The sequence below is a fragment of the Montipora capricornis genome, chromosome 13, assembly GCF_036669925.1.
Source record: "Montipora capricornis isolate CH-2021 chromosome 13, ASM3666992v2, whole genome shotgun sequence".
In the NCBI taxonomy this organism is placed as follows: domain Eukaryota; kingdom Metazoa; phylum Cnidaria; class Anthozoa; order Scleractinia; family Acroporidae; genus Montipora; species Montipora capricornis.
This window is the reverse complement of record NC_090895.1, coordinates 28,180,374-28,196,321: the sequence shown is the minus strand read 5'-3', so window position 1 is coordinate 28,196,321 and position 15,948 is coordinate 28,180,374. Positions and strand designations below refer to the sequence as shown.

General features: G+C 38.2%; 1 pseudogene; it reads right to left on the bottom strand.

Moving 5' to 3' along the window:
• Positions 1-1,761: 1,761 nt before the first annotated feature.
• On the bottom strand, positions 1,762-12,562 carry LOC138030751 (multidrug resistance-associated protein 1-like; annotated as a pseudogene).
• Between the last annotated feature and the right edge of the window lie 3,386 nt (positions 12,563-15,948).

The window sequence follows — 15,948 nt, the reverse complement described above, 5'->3', positions numbered from 1 at the left end:
CCTGGTGTCCGTGAAAGTGGAGACCATCATTCAGCCTTTATCATGTGAATCAAATGTTCGATGGATACAGTTGGACATATCCACTGTTGTCCTGGAGCCTGGTTCCTGAAAGGTTGTAAGCCACTCTATTCCAGGGATAAATGTGCCTTATCTCGGCCACGTTTATCCCTGGAAATAGAGTATAATGACACTTTTCAGAAACCCCCCGGCCCCCCTGTATTTTGCCAGGTGTTTTATGGACAACATTTGAATTTTGTTCCCTGGATATTTTTTATGGTTGCTTTTCTGTTCTACATTCATGACACTAAACGATCATTGTTCATCAGCAATATCATCCACAAACCTAAAGATTGTTGTGGCCTGTAACCAACAACCGCGCCTCCCATCTACTGCAACCCAGGTCTCAACCCTGGCCTGGAGGTAGTATGTGGGCTGAGGTTCAGTCGATCTCAATCCTGATCAGAGGGTTTTTTCTCCAGGTACTCCTGGTTTTTCCTCCACTCCTACAAGATTCGACTCTAGAGCAAATAACATCTGGGTGGACTTACCTCGTATAGGGATAACCTCTGGTAGCTCTCTCTTTCATTGTATTGAATGAATAAAGTTGGTATTATTATTATTATTATTATTATCCTCATCCTTTGCAATGGCCATTGCCGCACTATCAAAAAGGGAAAATGTCTAGTCGTTCTAGTGCTGGAGCAATAACAGAAGACACCGTAAACTGAAATTAACAATTATTAATGTAAACAAGTCAAATGTTGGCCTTTGAGGAGAGGGGAAAACCAGAGTACGGGAGAAAAACCTCTCGGTCCGAGGAGAAAACCAACAAACTCAACCCACATATGACGCTGAGTCTGGGACTTGAACCCACGCCACATTGGCGGAAAGCGAGTGCTCTCACCACTGCGCCATCCCTGGACCCCATTATCACCTTCATTAGCATCATCACAGTCTCCACAGCAGCCATTGCTATACTCCTCATCATCATCATCATCATATATTATCATCACTACCAGTACCAGTGCCATCACAATCATGATAATCATTAAAACTTCTAACTTCATCATCATCTTCTTAAAATTACTTACCTGTACATACACTTTGCCTGAGATCTTTTCAGTTTCCCCAAGGAATGCAGATAACAACGTACTTTTTCCACACCCAACAGAACCACCACTGCCACCAGCGAACCACTTGAATGTTAACATTAATGCTGCAACATATTATTAAGAGAGCAGAAATTAATGATTATCTAGGTTACTAAAAGTCCATAATAAACCCTTTGACATATTATTTCTTATACTGTTCAAAGCCCCTTTAACAAGTTAAATCGAGGGGGGGGGGGGGAGGGGGGCTCATGTTTGAAGACTTATAACAGAAAGAAAAGTTGGGTTAGTGTTTAGTTGGAGAAGATTCATGTCTCACAAGAGAGAGTTCACTTTTTATTTCTTATGGTTTTCTTTTACAAAATTACCTGTAATTATAAAAAAAAGCAAACCCTCATCAAAAAAAAAAAAAAAAAAAAAAAAAAAATCGGGACCACTCTCTTGTTAGACACACTTACCTTCTTCAATTACATAAAGTTTGATGTGTTCAAAAGGAATACTTCTTCTAATGTCGAAAAATGCCATTTTCAAATTAACTACCAGAAAGCACTTGAGATGGTTTCGGCTAAACTGACAAGAGACCTTCTGTGAAATGATCCACTTACTGTTTCAAGATTGGGCTTTCTTCTGTATCCAATGAAGGATCCATCTTCTACATGAATGCTTGTGAACTAACTAAATGGTGACAAAGGGACTTAATTTCATAGGCTCTCATCTACTTTGTCAGCTTACAAGGAAATACAATCCTAACATTTAGTTTCAAACAACTGGCATCATTTTCTACATATTTGATGTTTCCAGGGGGCTTGACAAACTGCAAGAGAGTGAGCCGTTCAAGTCATGCGAATTAAGCATATTGACTCGAATGGCTTGCATGGCTCGCATGTTGACTCACGTTTAAGTCTAAGAACTCACTTCAAAGATTCTAAAAGTCTAAGCACCCATTTTAAATTGGTTACAGTAGCTTCAATAACTATGTGGCTTGCATGTTGTCTCGCATGGCTGGCAATTGGCTCACTGGCTCACATATTGTACAAACTCCTGTTCCAGCAGTTCTGATCAGCTCACTGCACTGGTCATCAGCTTTTATCATCAGCCAGAAAAAAACTACCGGTATGTCAAGTCTGATTGTAAACTCACTGTGTTCTGGCATTGTCTTTTCCACATTATTTGGATCCAACTCCTCCAGATTAAGAAAATGTGTAAGCCGATCGATGGACACCTTTCCCTGAATACCACAATCAGAAAAACAGTACAATTAAAAAAAATACAAGTTGAACTGTTCAGTGTTGTCCACATGACTAAATTAAGTATATCTCACATTGAAGAAACAAACGTGTTATAGATTCAATGTACTGTATCATAATTACCTGAATCATACTGATAATGACATTTGGCAGAAAGGTGATGGGATATCTAAGGATATTAAACAGTGAAAAGCCACAAATGCTTTGTTGGCTGTCAACTCATCCCAGTTAAAACGTAGATGGTAAATGTTGCAAGGGCGACCTGTAATGCAAAAAGAGAACAATACAATTCAATGATACTCAACAAACCTGGGGGTAGTAAGACCCTTTATGTTAATCCAAGTAAATCTTAAATGTAAAAGTGATTAGCATACCAATAACAATGACAAAGTCTCTAGTTTATAAACCTAAGCACAAGTATTCTACTAATCATGTGGGGTGACTATAAATCAGAATAAATAATTCAAAACTTAATTCAGAGGCGAGGAAAATTGGAGAACCTGCCGAAAACCTCTCCGAGTAGAGCAGTACAGAACCAAGAAAAACAACCTTCGTATGACTCCATGGCCACTCAAATCAAGGAATTGCAAAATTCTTGTTTAAGTTATTTTGAAGCCATTTTACCCAAACCTTACCATGAATGGAGCACATGTGAAGGTGAAAGCAAATGAAGCATTGAGATATGCAGCATTCTGAGTTGATGCAATTCCTCCTTACGTATTTTTGACACCTGGCTCATGAAGGACTCTTCCCATGCATACAATTTAAGGACCTAATAAATTAAAACACAGATTAAATGGCCAACACCATAGGACAGTTTAGAGCTGATGTAAATCCACAAGTTCAGGAAATCACATGTAACCCATTGACTCCTGGGGTTTCCCATTGACGAGTAAAATCATCTGGTGATAGGCAGAGTAAAATACTAAGTCTGGCCGGGGGAGGCATCAAAGGGTTAAAGCCTGTATGTCTTCAGAGTAAAACAATGAGTCAGATTACCAGTAGAGATGGTTCAAACTGAAATCTTGAACAATGAAGGTGATGTCAGTAGCTTGTCACATGACTTACACATGACTACTGACAGCTGCAATTTAGTTCATCAGTTTGAGGGCAAAATGTCATTGTCCAATAATAACAAATGTACTGCAGATAGAACTTTACCATGTACCTTAATTCCACTAAAAATTTCATTGATCAGTTTGATGCGTTTGTCCTTTGCCTCCATCTGTTTTACCTGTACAGACAATGCACAAGTGCCAATGCAGAATCAGTATTAATTGTCATTAATTACCGTTACAGTTAGTGATATCTCATAAAAGAAATTCAACGAGATTCTTTGAATTCTATTTGTATGAAACAGATTTTCTTCATTTATAGTAAATTAATTTTGTGCTCAGTTTTTTTTTGGTTCAAATGTCTTGCATTACAAATATAATCAACTTGAAAAAGTATTTAAGGGGTAAAACAGAGTTTTTAACATCAAAACATTTGTGTCAGTGTCACATTAAATTTCCAAACTCTTGCCTTCCCTTGAGTTTTTAAAAGTCATGCAAAACTGCTCCTCACAGTGTAACTTTGGAAAGAAGTTCCTCCAAGAGGCTGAAGTGTGCGGCAAAGGTGAACTCAGACTTGTGTGACTTAAGTGAGTCACATAAGCATAGGCTTTAGTTAGATTTTTATAGTCACCCAAAACAATGACGGCGGGTCTAATCCGCAGGGCGCAGGTACAGGTCATTGTTTCACCAATACAAAAAGTATCCTAAACATTCATTAATGCTAACATTAAAACTTTTGTTTAGGCCTAAGGTTAGCTTTAATGAATGTTTAGGATACTTTCTGTATTGGTGAAACAATGACCTGTGACCTGCGACCTGCGGATTAGATCTGCTGAAACAATGACCTTGTTCAAAATAGTCATCTGATACTCATCCAAGATGATAGGTTTTTTGTGCAGTTCTCAAGTGTGTTGTTGTTGTTGTTGTTGTTAAGGTTTTGTCTGTCTACATATAAGTCAACAGGCTGTAGTGCCCACTTAGAGAAACAAGAATAAAGTTTTGAGGAAAAAGAAACTAAGATTTGCTGTTGGAATTTGATTCCCAACTGCTACATAAATATTACTTGAAGTTCCATCCTCACCTGTAGTTTCCTAGCTATCCTGCTGACAACCATGTTCAAAGGGATTAACAGCACTAAGACTCCTACCCCTGCCAAAACAGATGGGCCCATTGCATCATAAAGAAAGTACAATGCAATGAGAATTGTCAAAGGTGATGACCAGAGGACATTCACATAAGCCGTAAGATCCATGAGTCGTTGTGCATCCACCGCCATCAGGTTCACCATTTCACCTGCCGTAGATTCTTTTCGTGCGCTGTTGTTCAGAGCAAGAGCCTACATGTAGAATAAAACAGACAAATAAGTGACACACATTCATTCAATTGTGCATGTGCGTACGTTGTGGACCGAGCTAGTCGGAAACAAGGACAGATTCGATTGGATTAAACTCAAACTATAAACATTTATTTCTTTACCGCATGTTGTGCTCACTTGCTACAACAGTCACACGTTCTTGCTCTAGTGAGGGGATCTAGATCTTAAAACACTACACAAACTTTTTTCAAATTTCTTGCCAGATTCCTTTGTTTTTAATTCCCTTAAATTACATGCACGGTACTTGGTAAAAAAATGACAAGTCAGCCAAATCAAAATTCTCTCTTCACTATTGGATGCTGCTTTGATCTTCACTCCCTTGAGTCAATGTTGAACCCACATAAGTCATGACACTCAACAAAGTGAATGTCAGCATGTTATAATCATTTAACACTGAATGAGGGGCGAGAGGAATATATATACTGCATTTTTATGTAAAACACAGTTTGTGTTGCATAATTGCATGAGGGTACATGTATCTTTGTGTAAGCAGTGGTTTCAATATGTTTTTTAGTAATTTTTTAAGTGGCTGGTATGGTGACGTAGGTGGTTGTGGCAAGAAAGGGGCACACCATTCCACTGAGTGCAGTTCAGATAGCAGGATCGATTCACATAATTCTGCCCGCTCATGCATTGAGAAAATATAAAAAACACTATTAACCCTTTCACTCCCAAGAGTGACACTTATAGATTTTACTCTGTCTAACGCCAGACGATTTTACTCGTCAATAGGGAACCCCACAGCAGTGAAAGGCTTAAATATCCTTTATGTACCTTGGCATACACCATTCCAATGAGTGCAGTTCGTATCCTCATTCCGAGAACAAACACAATTTGGAAATACTGATGAATAACAATTGATATTATCATGGCAACAAGGAACATTGCAACTCCATAGACATAACCCTTCCATTTTTCATCTGGGTTGCCCTTGTCACTTGTGTAGGAGATCAATAAGCTATAAAGCAAGAAAATTAAATAACAACATACATTATATATGAAAACATAAATTATAATTTGGTACAATGTTGAAAAGGGATATTCCTCAAAAGAGTCAAGCCCTACACCTGGAGGAAACCCCAAAACTACATTAGAGAGGAAAATATAAAAATAAGGAAATCAGAGATCAGCCAGGAAATTAATTTTTAAAAACCCTCAACTTAAAGTCTGTAGCAGTGGGTGATCCTTTGAATTTCATTTGGAATGCTTTTCCACTTCCCAACTATTCTATTCATAACACGAAATTGAATCAATTTGCTCTAGAAAAATTAGTAACTAAATCTGTACTGTATCCATACTTCTCAATTTACAACCCCTCTCAACGTTCCTAGAAAATTGAACACTGGGTCTGATGCGATGCACAAAAAATGGGGCATTATTAGAATTTCAGGTGTGGTCATGTCTGGCCTCTGCTGGGTCTCTGCAGAACACACACAGCTCTGTTATGTTACTCCCGACACAATGGTGAAACCTTAATTCACCCATCAACCCCTGGGAGTGAGACTTAACAGATTTTACTCTGTCTAACAGCAGACAATTTTGGAGGGTAACCAGTCAGTCCCCTCCATTAATGCCAGTGAAATGCACAGAGTTATTACTAACTACTCACTTCAACAACTGTGGTTGAGCAAATTGAATGACGTCATTAAGCAGCTTTAAAAACATTGCAAACAAGAACTGACGCCCAAACAGGTACACAATGGCTCGTAGCAATGAAGCTTTCTTCTTCTTCTTCTCTTCCTTCTTATCCTTTGGCTTTTTGTCCTTTTTGGGCAGAAATTCTGTTTCGGGTTGTACATCATTTTCATCTTCTTTCAGCTTAGCTTCCTCAAGTTTACGTTGTTCTTCCATGGGGCAACTTTTTCCACTACAACAAAAATTTTACGTTAACCAATTGACTTCTCTGTTTAACGCCAGACGATTTTACGTCAACTGGGGGCAACCTGGGCACCTGAGGAGTGAATGGGTTATGAAAAATTTATTATTATAGGTCTATCACTACTTAATGCAGGAAATGATTGCCACTGAGTATCGAGCCACAATCTGCGGACTAGGATACTCAATGCCATCCTGTCTGAGGCTTCTAACAGCATGCTGCATTTGCACCATCCTGGGAGGGGCATCTGTTTTTTCTTCTAACAGTCGTTAGTAGCCTCAGTGTGGGAGGATTCTGTTCCAGAACCATGGGGATAAGTGTTGACAGCACCAAAACCTTCAGTCCCACACTGAAGCGCTGCTGGGGTTGCCCTAGCTTGGGTGAGAAACACTGGCACATCCACTTCCCCTTGCTGGCCCAACCTTCTAGGAGCTTGGCATAGGTACACACTGCTTAGGGCAGCTGTGCTTCGTGCGGGGCCAGTATGGCACTCTTTGACACTAGCCTAGTCCTAGCGACTGGCCTTGCAGTGGCAGGTGGCACTTGGGTTCTGGACGACACTTTATCCCCAGTCTTTTTCCTCTCACTAATACTGTCTTCAATTGTGTGTGACATTAACCTTAATAAAATTAAGCATCCAGCATAATCCTTCCTGACCCCAGCAAGGTTATTTCAAACCCTCACAAAAACTGCTCCCAGTGCACCAGTTACTATTGGGATGACTTGAACTGAACGACAGTTCCAAATTCATTTCAATAATTATTGATCTCATATTTCAAGTTACAGTAATTATTATCAATCTTCTCTCTTTCCTTCCTTATTATTACTATTATTATCATCATCATCATTATTATTATTATTATTATTATTATTATTATTCATTTGGACATGCATAATAATCCAGTTTATTGAACAAAAATTGGTTGCATTTCTAGTGAAAAAAATGCCTGTGCATTTAATATTTCAGCTGAAAACTAAATTTTGAAAATCACCGAGTAAAGAACTGAAAAATAGTAAGTGTATGTAGGATGAGGTGTAAAGAATTGTTTGTGGACGGCATTTGCTAAAGTAAACACGCATTATTTACAATATAAATCAACTGAGCATTGAAGCAACAGTAATCAACCTCACTGATCTGGGCAGATCTACTGCAAACATTCTTGCTGTTAATTATCAATAAAGAGTACATGTACTGTAAATCTGAGTTGACATAAAAAATTCACCAAAAATTTTGGTGACATACAAACTTAACAAATGATTCTTACATTGCACATCTCTTTTCCTCCTTTGCCCATTTCTCCATAAACTTGGGCACAATTGTTGCAGATTTGTTACTCTTCCCTAAAGCCCACAAGTCTCCATCAACCAAAGGATGCCTAAAACCCTTGATGATTAAACTGAATAAAATAAGAAACAAAATGGACAAATTTAAGTTTTCAACTCACAGATTCAGCAATTCCTTGTATTAATTTACCCTTATTATGTTAAGTTATTATATTGTACAAAAGAGTATTTTTCTCCACTCTTCTTCATTTTCGCATACATGTACTAGCTTACAGTTTATAGTTCACACAAGCTTACAGTTTACAGTATATAATTGACAATTATTCCATGAGCGCAAGTTGGATATGAGATGATAGATAGCCAATGAGGTGCGACTAGCGCCAAGTTGGCTATAATCCTCTCATATCCAACAAGTGCGAGTGGAATAATTGCTTTATTAAAAACGCCCCCAAAATAGAGAAAACTAGACTACAATAAAAATAAAAAGGCCCAAAAAATCACGCATATGCTTGCCGTCTTTGTAGATCATGGTATAATGGCTCATAACCCATGATGGCTTAGCCAATCAAAACTCTTGAATTGCATTATCCAATGATCCAGCTTTTAATAATTACAGTTGTGTTTCAAATGGGTAACTGAAACTTTGAAATTGTTGTGAAGGCATCCATGAATAATACTAAATTTGATCCACATTTTCATTACACAGAAGTGTGATACAATTTATATTGGCCTTACCCATTCAGCCACCAAAAAGTCATCTTTGAGAAAATATTGGCCTTTTGCTCTGGACATGGAGCCTATCATAAAGACGCACATTGAAAAAACAATGTGAAGTCTGTTTGGACGTTTTATGATAATAATAACAATAATCAACAGGCAGGTACAAAAGTCGGAGTGGATCAACTCGTTTTGCTCACCTCAGATCGAGTGAAAAACGGTTTTGTAAGCCAGAGCCATTCAACATTTGCACCGATTTCACCAAAGTTAGCTTAAAGATTAGGGCTAGGGTAATTTCTTGAGGCTCTATTTTTTACATTGATCCGAGGTGACTGATCCGAGTTGATCCAATCCAACTTTAATTTTGTACCTGCCTATAATCAACTGTCAACTTTTATGAACTGCAAGCTTCTTCTTTGAAAAAGGGCAGGTACCAAAGTCGGACCAGATCAAATCCGCTCGCTCATCTTGGATTAATTAGGCCAAAAACAGTTTCACAAACCAAAGCTTTTGGACGTTTGCTCTACTTTCAACAAGGTTTAACAGCTTAGAGATTAGGGCTAGGGTGATTTCTCAAAGTCTTCTCTTTTTTGACATCGATCCGAGGTGAACAATCCAAATTGATCTGGTCAGACCTTTGTACCTGCCTTTTGAAAAAGTGTCTCTTGGCATACTGGAAAACTTCTCCAGTGGAATTTTATCTGTATCATGCTAGTATAAGGTACTGAAACATGTTTGTAATGCTGTTCCCAATTAACACTCTTGTTACAGAAAAATGCCAAATGGAATGGACAATTTCTGTTGACATTGATATTTGGGAAATGGCAGTCAGAGGAAGCTTCCTTGCTTTATGTGTAATCTTCGTGTCTGTATCTTTTCCAAATGTAGTTTCCAACATCTGGAAATTTTGTTCAGACAAACAATGGCCTGCACTTTATCATGTGAACATTGAAGTACAATGTATTTTTTGCATAATGGTTTTAAAATACGACTCATTCCTCTTTTACCGAACTACTGGTATGACTCTCTCAAGATGCTGACCAAAATAACTATTGTGGAAATGAACAATTAAACTACTGTTTCATTTCATTCTGAGCCAAAATTTCAGGAAGGTTGGACCAAAAGAACAGCACCTTTCTATAATTTAAAATAAAATAAAATAAGTTACAATGCGAAAAAACAATTCCTTACTCTGTCCACATCATCTTCCTCAGCTGGCGTCTCTGGAAACATTTTCAGATTAGCAGCCCAGTCTGGTGCTGATTCCACATTATTAGCCAACTCTTCATTCCTAGAAAATGCACAGACATTTCCAGCTTGGATTCAAATAACCCAAAGAATCAAGTTTATAATTTGTATGACTAATTTGCCTCTACATATCCCTTGAACTCTGAATAACATCTTAATAATAATTATTATTATTATACAGTACATCTCCCATAAATTAGGCACACTAGTGACTAGGATAATTATTTGGCTGACTTTGTGAGGCTTCTTTCCCAGTGTCCAGACAGCCTACTTGACCTCTTTTTGTGGTCTTCAGCTCAATCTGAGATAAACATGTGTGGTACTTAAACTTACAAAACTTATTTTTCTTTTGCCTCAATTTACATGTATGACCTTGTAAACGATAAACCTAACTCTAAAACAAGTGGACCATACATTACTGCCACAAAACTTGGTTTAAAGGAATTCACAAAAAAAAAAAAGACATGAGCAACTTACTCTTCATTTGCAGAATCGTCCTTCACTGGAACTACACAAGTGCTTGGTATATAACCTTTCTTCCCACTTTCAAGATGTGTCACATACAACCACCAGTTAACATCTCTCCCAAACGCTTCAAAAGTGTCTCCTGTTTTAACAGGAAGCTGAGAAGCAACATCAGGGGCTGTTAACGCAGGTTCATCTTGCTCGTGGTCATCAACTTGATGAGGATCATGCGCAGAAACTGCTACAACTCTCAGACCCTTTTCAGTATCTTCTGTCATCTTCCAGCTTCAAATTCAAAATTCCCTTCTTGGCTCAATGAACTGCTTTTAAAAACACACAAAATAAAACCTTGAGCCACAGATAGGTAAAGAAATGCTGATGCATCACTAGGACTCATTAATTTCAACATTAAGTTGTGTCTAGGAATACAGACAATTACCATAACAAGGTTTCCGGCTTCAAGACAGGACAACCATCTGCATTCACATGTACCTAGTGACCGAAAGGATGATGAAAATCTTATGTTAAAGCTACAGGTACTCCAAGAATGAAATAAATATTGTAAACTTGTCACTTATAGAGAAAAAACATTGTTAGCAGTTAAAAAGCAAATTCATTGTTTGCCCCCTTTCAGTGAAATCTTGTTGCTATTCTTAGACATCTACCAATCATCCTTTCTTTTAACATTGCTTTCTTATGCCACACAAAAGACTCCCAGCTGATTAATCTCCAATACCTTAATTTTCAAGTTGCAAATGAATTAATATTCATTCAAATGTACTCACAAGCACACAATACTACAAAACCCCTGTAGGTTCTGCTATTGATAAAATTTAAGTCTAGGATCCAAATACTTAGAAACATTCACAACTGCACAGCTTGCAGAGATATGAGGTTCACTAAATTAAATTAAGCCAAATATTTTCTGATTTTAAGTTAATTGAATAGCATCATTAAATTTACACCGCCGTGGGATATTAATATTATTTAAAAGTAGAAGCTTATTGGATGAAAAAACAACAGGTTCTATTGCAGCAGTGACCAAATTTGAATAGCATACTAGATTTAGAGTGAACAAAAAAATATATGTATTAGTTCCCCATTGACGAGTAAAATACTCTGGCGTTAGACAGAGTGAAATACTAAGTATAGCCGGTTTAGGCCGGTTGGGACGTCAAAGGGTTAATTGAATTAATGGGTGATTTAGTATTTTTTTTTTTTCACCAAAAAAACAGCTGCATAAGTCTTACGTGAAAATTTACTTTTCCTGGGTTCCCCTCAACAACACAAGTTATAAAATTAATTAATACACATTTAAGCCGTATTCTAACTTGGCCTAAAGATAGGCATATTAGTAATTGTTGGAGCTGTCACCCTAAACAAAAGCTGAAAAATAACAATAGATTATTGTTGGATTTATTACCAATCCGTTCGTTTTAATGAACGAGATCATTCGAACAAATTTCTGGGCTTTTGGACTGTCATAAAACGAGCTGGTATCAATGTCAAATTTTTAAACGAAAAGAACTTTCGATCGTCGTAAAAAAATTCCATACGTTTCGCAGATCGATATTAAAATCCAACCCAGTTAATTAAACACTCCCTGCATGTTTTTGTCAGGGCAAAAGCCAAAGCACGCGGTCGCAATGAGCTTTTCGAAATATTTTTTAAAAATTCACGTCAATCCTCTAAAAAGGATAGTAGGGTTTCCAGCTTATTTTATACTTGACTACATGATCATGAAATCAGCGAAAATTGAAACATCGTGACAAAATACATTACAATTGGCGCGTGGTTAATGTTAATAAGGTCGACAAGATCATCTGTAATAGCTGGGTAGACGAGCCGATTGCAAGGCACAAATAATGCTGTGGCTTCTAAAGATAAGATACAAACATGCCATACATACACACATACATAACCTTTATTTCAACACGATGATTTTAGCCATTAAAGCTTGCAGGGGAAGATGAAGTCGAGTGTATGACTCAGAATAAACTGGCAAGTCTAACCTACATTAATACTGGATATATATATATATATATATATATGTTATAACGGGTAGAATAATCAGTAATATATAAATTCCGTTGCCTGCCATCGAAAATAATGTTCGACATACTAACCGCAAAGATCCACCTCTGCATTTGCAGCTGAAACTCCTACCCTAGAGCCCGCCCGAAAGCAATTTCCTTTCCTGGGCACTACATTGATGACGTCATATTTGTTTGCCCAGATCGGTAGAAACGTCATGGGCACTCGCTTCACCATTAGCGGCATTCTATTTGGACATTTTTGTAAAGAGATTTTCATTCGGTCAAAATCGCGGTGATACAGGATATTGATTATTTGTGCAAAACGTTTGTTTCAGCCTAGAAACGCAACTTTTTGTGAAAACTGCTATTTAGCAGTTTTTCCTTGCAAAACTTTGCAATCATTTTGCATTGTTTTTTCCTCTTGCATAAAGAACATGTCAAGACGTCAAATGGGTCATAAAAAGAGCTTCTGGGGTCAACCATAAAATCAGCAGCCAATGACTTGGAGGTAACTCAATCTCGCGCACCATCCATATTTAAATTACCTTTTCTGGCACTCTTCAAACCGCAAATCCCATAAAATGTTTGCGGAATGTGACTGGGCCGCTCTGTTCCGCGCATTCCTTATTATTTCGAACTTAATTCTTGGGTCGACCCAAATTACACATGTTGAACTTAATTGATTCAAACGTCGATCTTTTCATATATTTAATTGAAGGAATTAGGTTTGGCACATGAAAAGTTCGACGTCGGAACCGGCCCTAAGTGAGCACACACAACATGGGTGGAGAAAGTTAAATACGCAGCGACAAAAGCATAAAGCCATTATGGCCTTTAAATCCTTAAATGGTCTTACACCTGAGTATTTAGTAAGCGATATTTTAGGAGATATCGCGCTGCGTTTTCGGAATCAAACGCTTCAATATTCTTTGATCCAGTATTCATTATCATGGATTCCAAATGGACTCGACCCAATTGAATTTTCGACGTTTATGTTATTACGGCCACACTCTTGGATGATGATTTCTAACTGATATAAGTTCCTTTTGATGAATTTTGAACTAAAAATACCGGTGGTACAACGGATATGCCCCCCCCCCCCCGGTTCAGATCCGCTTGCGGATTTCTACCTGGGGGCCTAAATTCCCTAGGACACCGGCCGAGGAGAAAATTCCCAAATTCTGACTTCAATACTTGAAAAGTAAAGGGAATGTAATGAATGAATGTGCCTAACAACGCTGAACAAATGCTAAAACAGACCTAAATAAGTAGGGAAAGATATTGCTATTATAAATTAGGAAGACATTGAACCGTTTAAATAAATATTCTAAAGAAACGACGGGATGATGAATTTGTGTTCTACGCGAAAAGACTAGAGACGGTTCTTACGTAACGTTTATCCATAACAAATCAACTGAAATGTCAGTTCCTTCTATAAACCAGCATCTTTTTTTAGTATGGTACGTATTAAATAGCCAGAAAATTTACGCATGCGCTCACAGAATGTTCCAACAAATAAAAAAAACGCAGTACTTCAAGACGTGGCGCTGGAGCGTCGTACCAAACGAGTCATCCCGAGATTTCGTCCCGAGCGATCGCTTTTGGACCCAGTTGGCCCTTCGGTGCTTTCTGCAACCGACCTCGCCTCCCGGTAAGGTATTGAGGGAGAGATCTGCCGGACCCTAAACCATGAAACAAATCCCAAGCCTACTCACAGCTCCAGACCGCCCTTATTATTACAATTTAACGTAAGATTTCCATCGCTTAAATATTCAAGTAAAAATACATTTTGTCTCTCATATGGTAAGCACTGGAGATCGCGCAATACAAAGAGTGCGCACGCGCCCTGCTAAAGGTAACAAACACACAAGCGTAAACTTTCTTTCATCTGGAATTTCAGAGTAATTAAAAGAGCTAATATCTTCCAGACATTACATTTACAGCTAAAATACATAGCCCATAGGGACAAATAACTAAATATGAAATAGTTAAAAAAACAGTAATTTTTTAAAAAGCAGCTACACAAAATGCGGCGTAGATTCTCATTTTAAACCTCTTAACTTAGTCAGTACGGATAAAATCAGGTAGCGCATTCCATAACTAAGCTGATACTAAAGTAAGAAGGAGAATTAAGACCATAACTGGTTGTTCTAGCATTATTAAGGGACAGAATGTAATTTCTGCGAAAATCATGAAAACAAACCGGAGAGAAACTCTGTTTTTAAATTTTATATAAAGTAGCAAGAAAATCCTTGAAAAAAGACTTTTATACCATTGATATAAAAATTATTTAAATGCGCTTCTTGCATAAAGATGTAGAGTTTGACTTAAATGGTAAGAGGACAGGTCATTTTCAAATGTAAATCTCAGTATTCTCTTATTTACATCATACCGTTTCTTTGACACGAAATTACGAAAGGCCAGTTTTTTGCTACGAGAATAACAGCGAAGAAAAGCACTAATTTGTCGCCAATTTTCTATAATAAAAACTTGTTCAGAAATGAAAAAGTCTACGTTAACAGCACACACCAGGGCTACTCCTTAGTATCTGGCTAGAGATCTTCTTCTCACTACTTTTTCCTCCGAGCGCGCTTTAGCCATTTCATGAGAGCCAGTTGCCTCCTTCATGCCCAAAAAGATTTCTGGGTAATTCTGCCATTCCATTACAAGGGAATGCCCCCGATTCTCAATTCATTGATTATTTTATAAGTGTCGCGCCACCCAGTCCTACCAGCAAAATACAGCATCTATTGAAGCTTTTAGCTTTCAAAACTTGTCCAAATTGTATCGGTATATTCTGGAATTCGTCCACAGAAAGGTCAGAGAGACAACTTCACTCGTGCTATAAATCGCCATGTTTACAACAAAGCATTTTAGAAGTCCCAGTCTGCATGAAACCATCTCTCGCCTCTGTCTGAGACAATACCAGACACGCACGGTTCTTACGTTACGTTTATGCCTATAAAATCAACTGAATGTCAATTTCTGGTTAAAAAAAAAAAACAGCATCTTCATTTTTTTTGGTAGGCTAGGTATCGGAGAGCCAGAACATTTGCGCATGCGCTGACGGAATGTTTGAACAAGAGAGAAAAACGCAGTACTTCCAGACACTGGCGCTGGAGCGTCGTACCAAACGAGTCATCCCGGGATTTCGGCCCGTGCGATCGCTTTTGGACGCAGTTTGCCCTTCGCTGCTTTCTGCTACCGACCTTGCCTCCCGGTACGGCATTGAGGGAGAGATATGTCGGCCCCTAAACCATATGTGACAAATCCCACGCCTATTCACAGCTCCAAACCGCCCTTGTCAATATAGCGTAAGAATTAAGGGGTAGTTTCTAAAGAAACTGTGGTGCTGCGTCGGTGGGGAAGTAGTATACAAAAATTTGGTTTATCAACGGAGTTGATAATGTAAATTGACCACCGTACAGAGATTCTAAAAGCTGACGTTTCGAGCGTTAGCCCTTCGTCAGAGCGAATCGAGGGATTATGGGTTACGTGTAGTTTTTATAGTAGAGTAGGAGCTACGCTATTGGTGG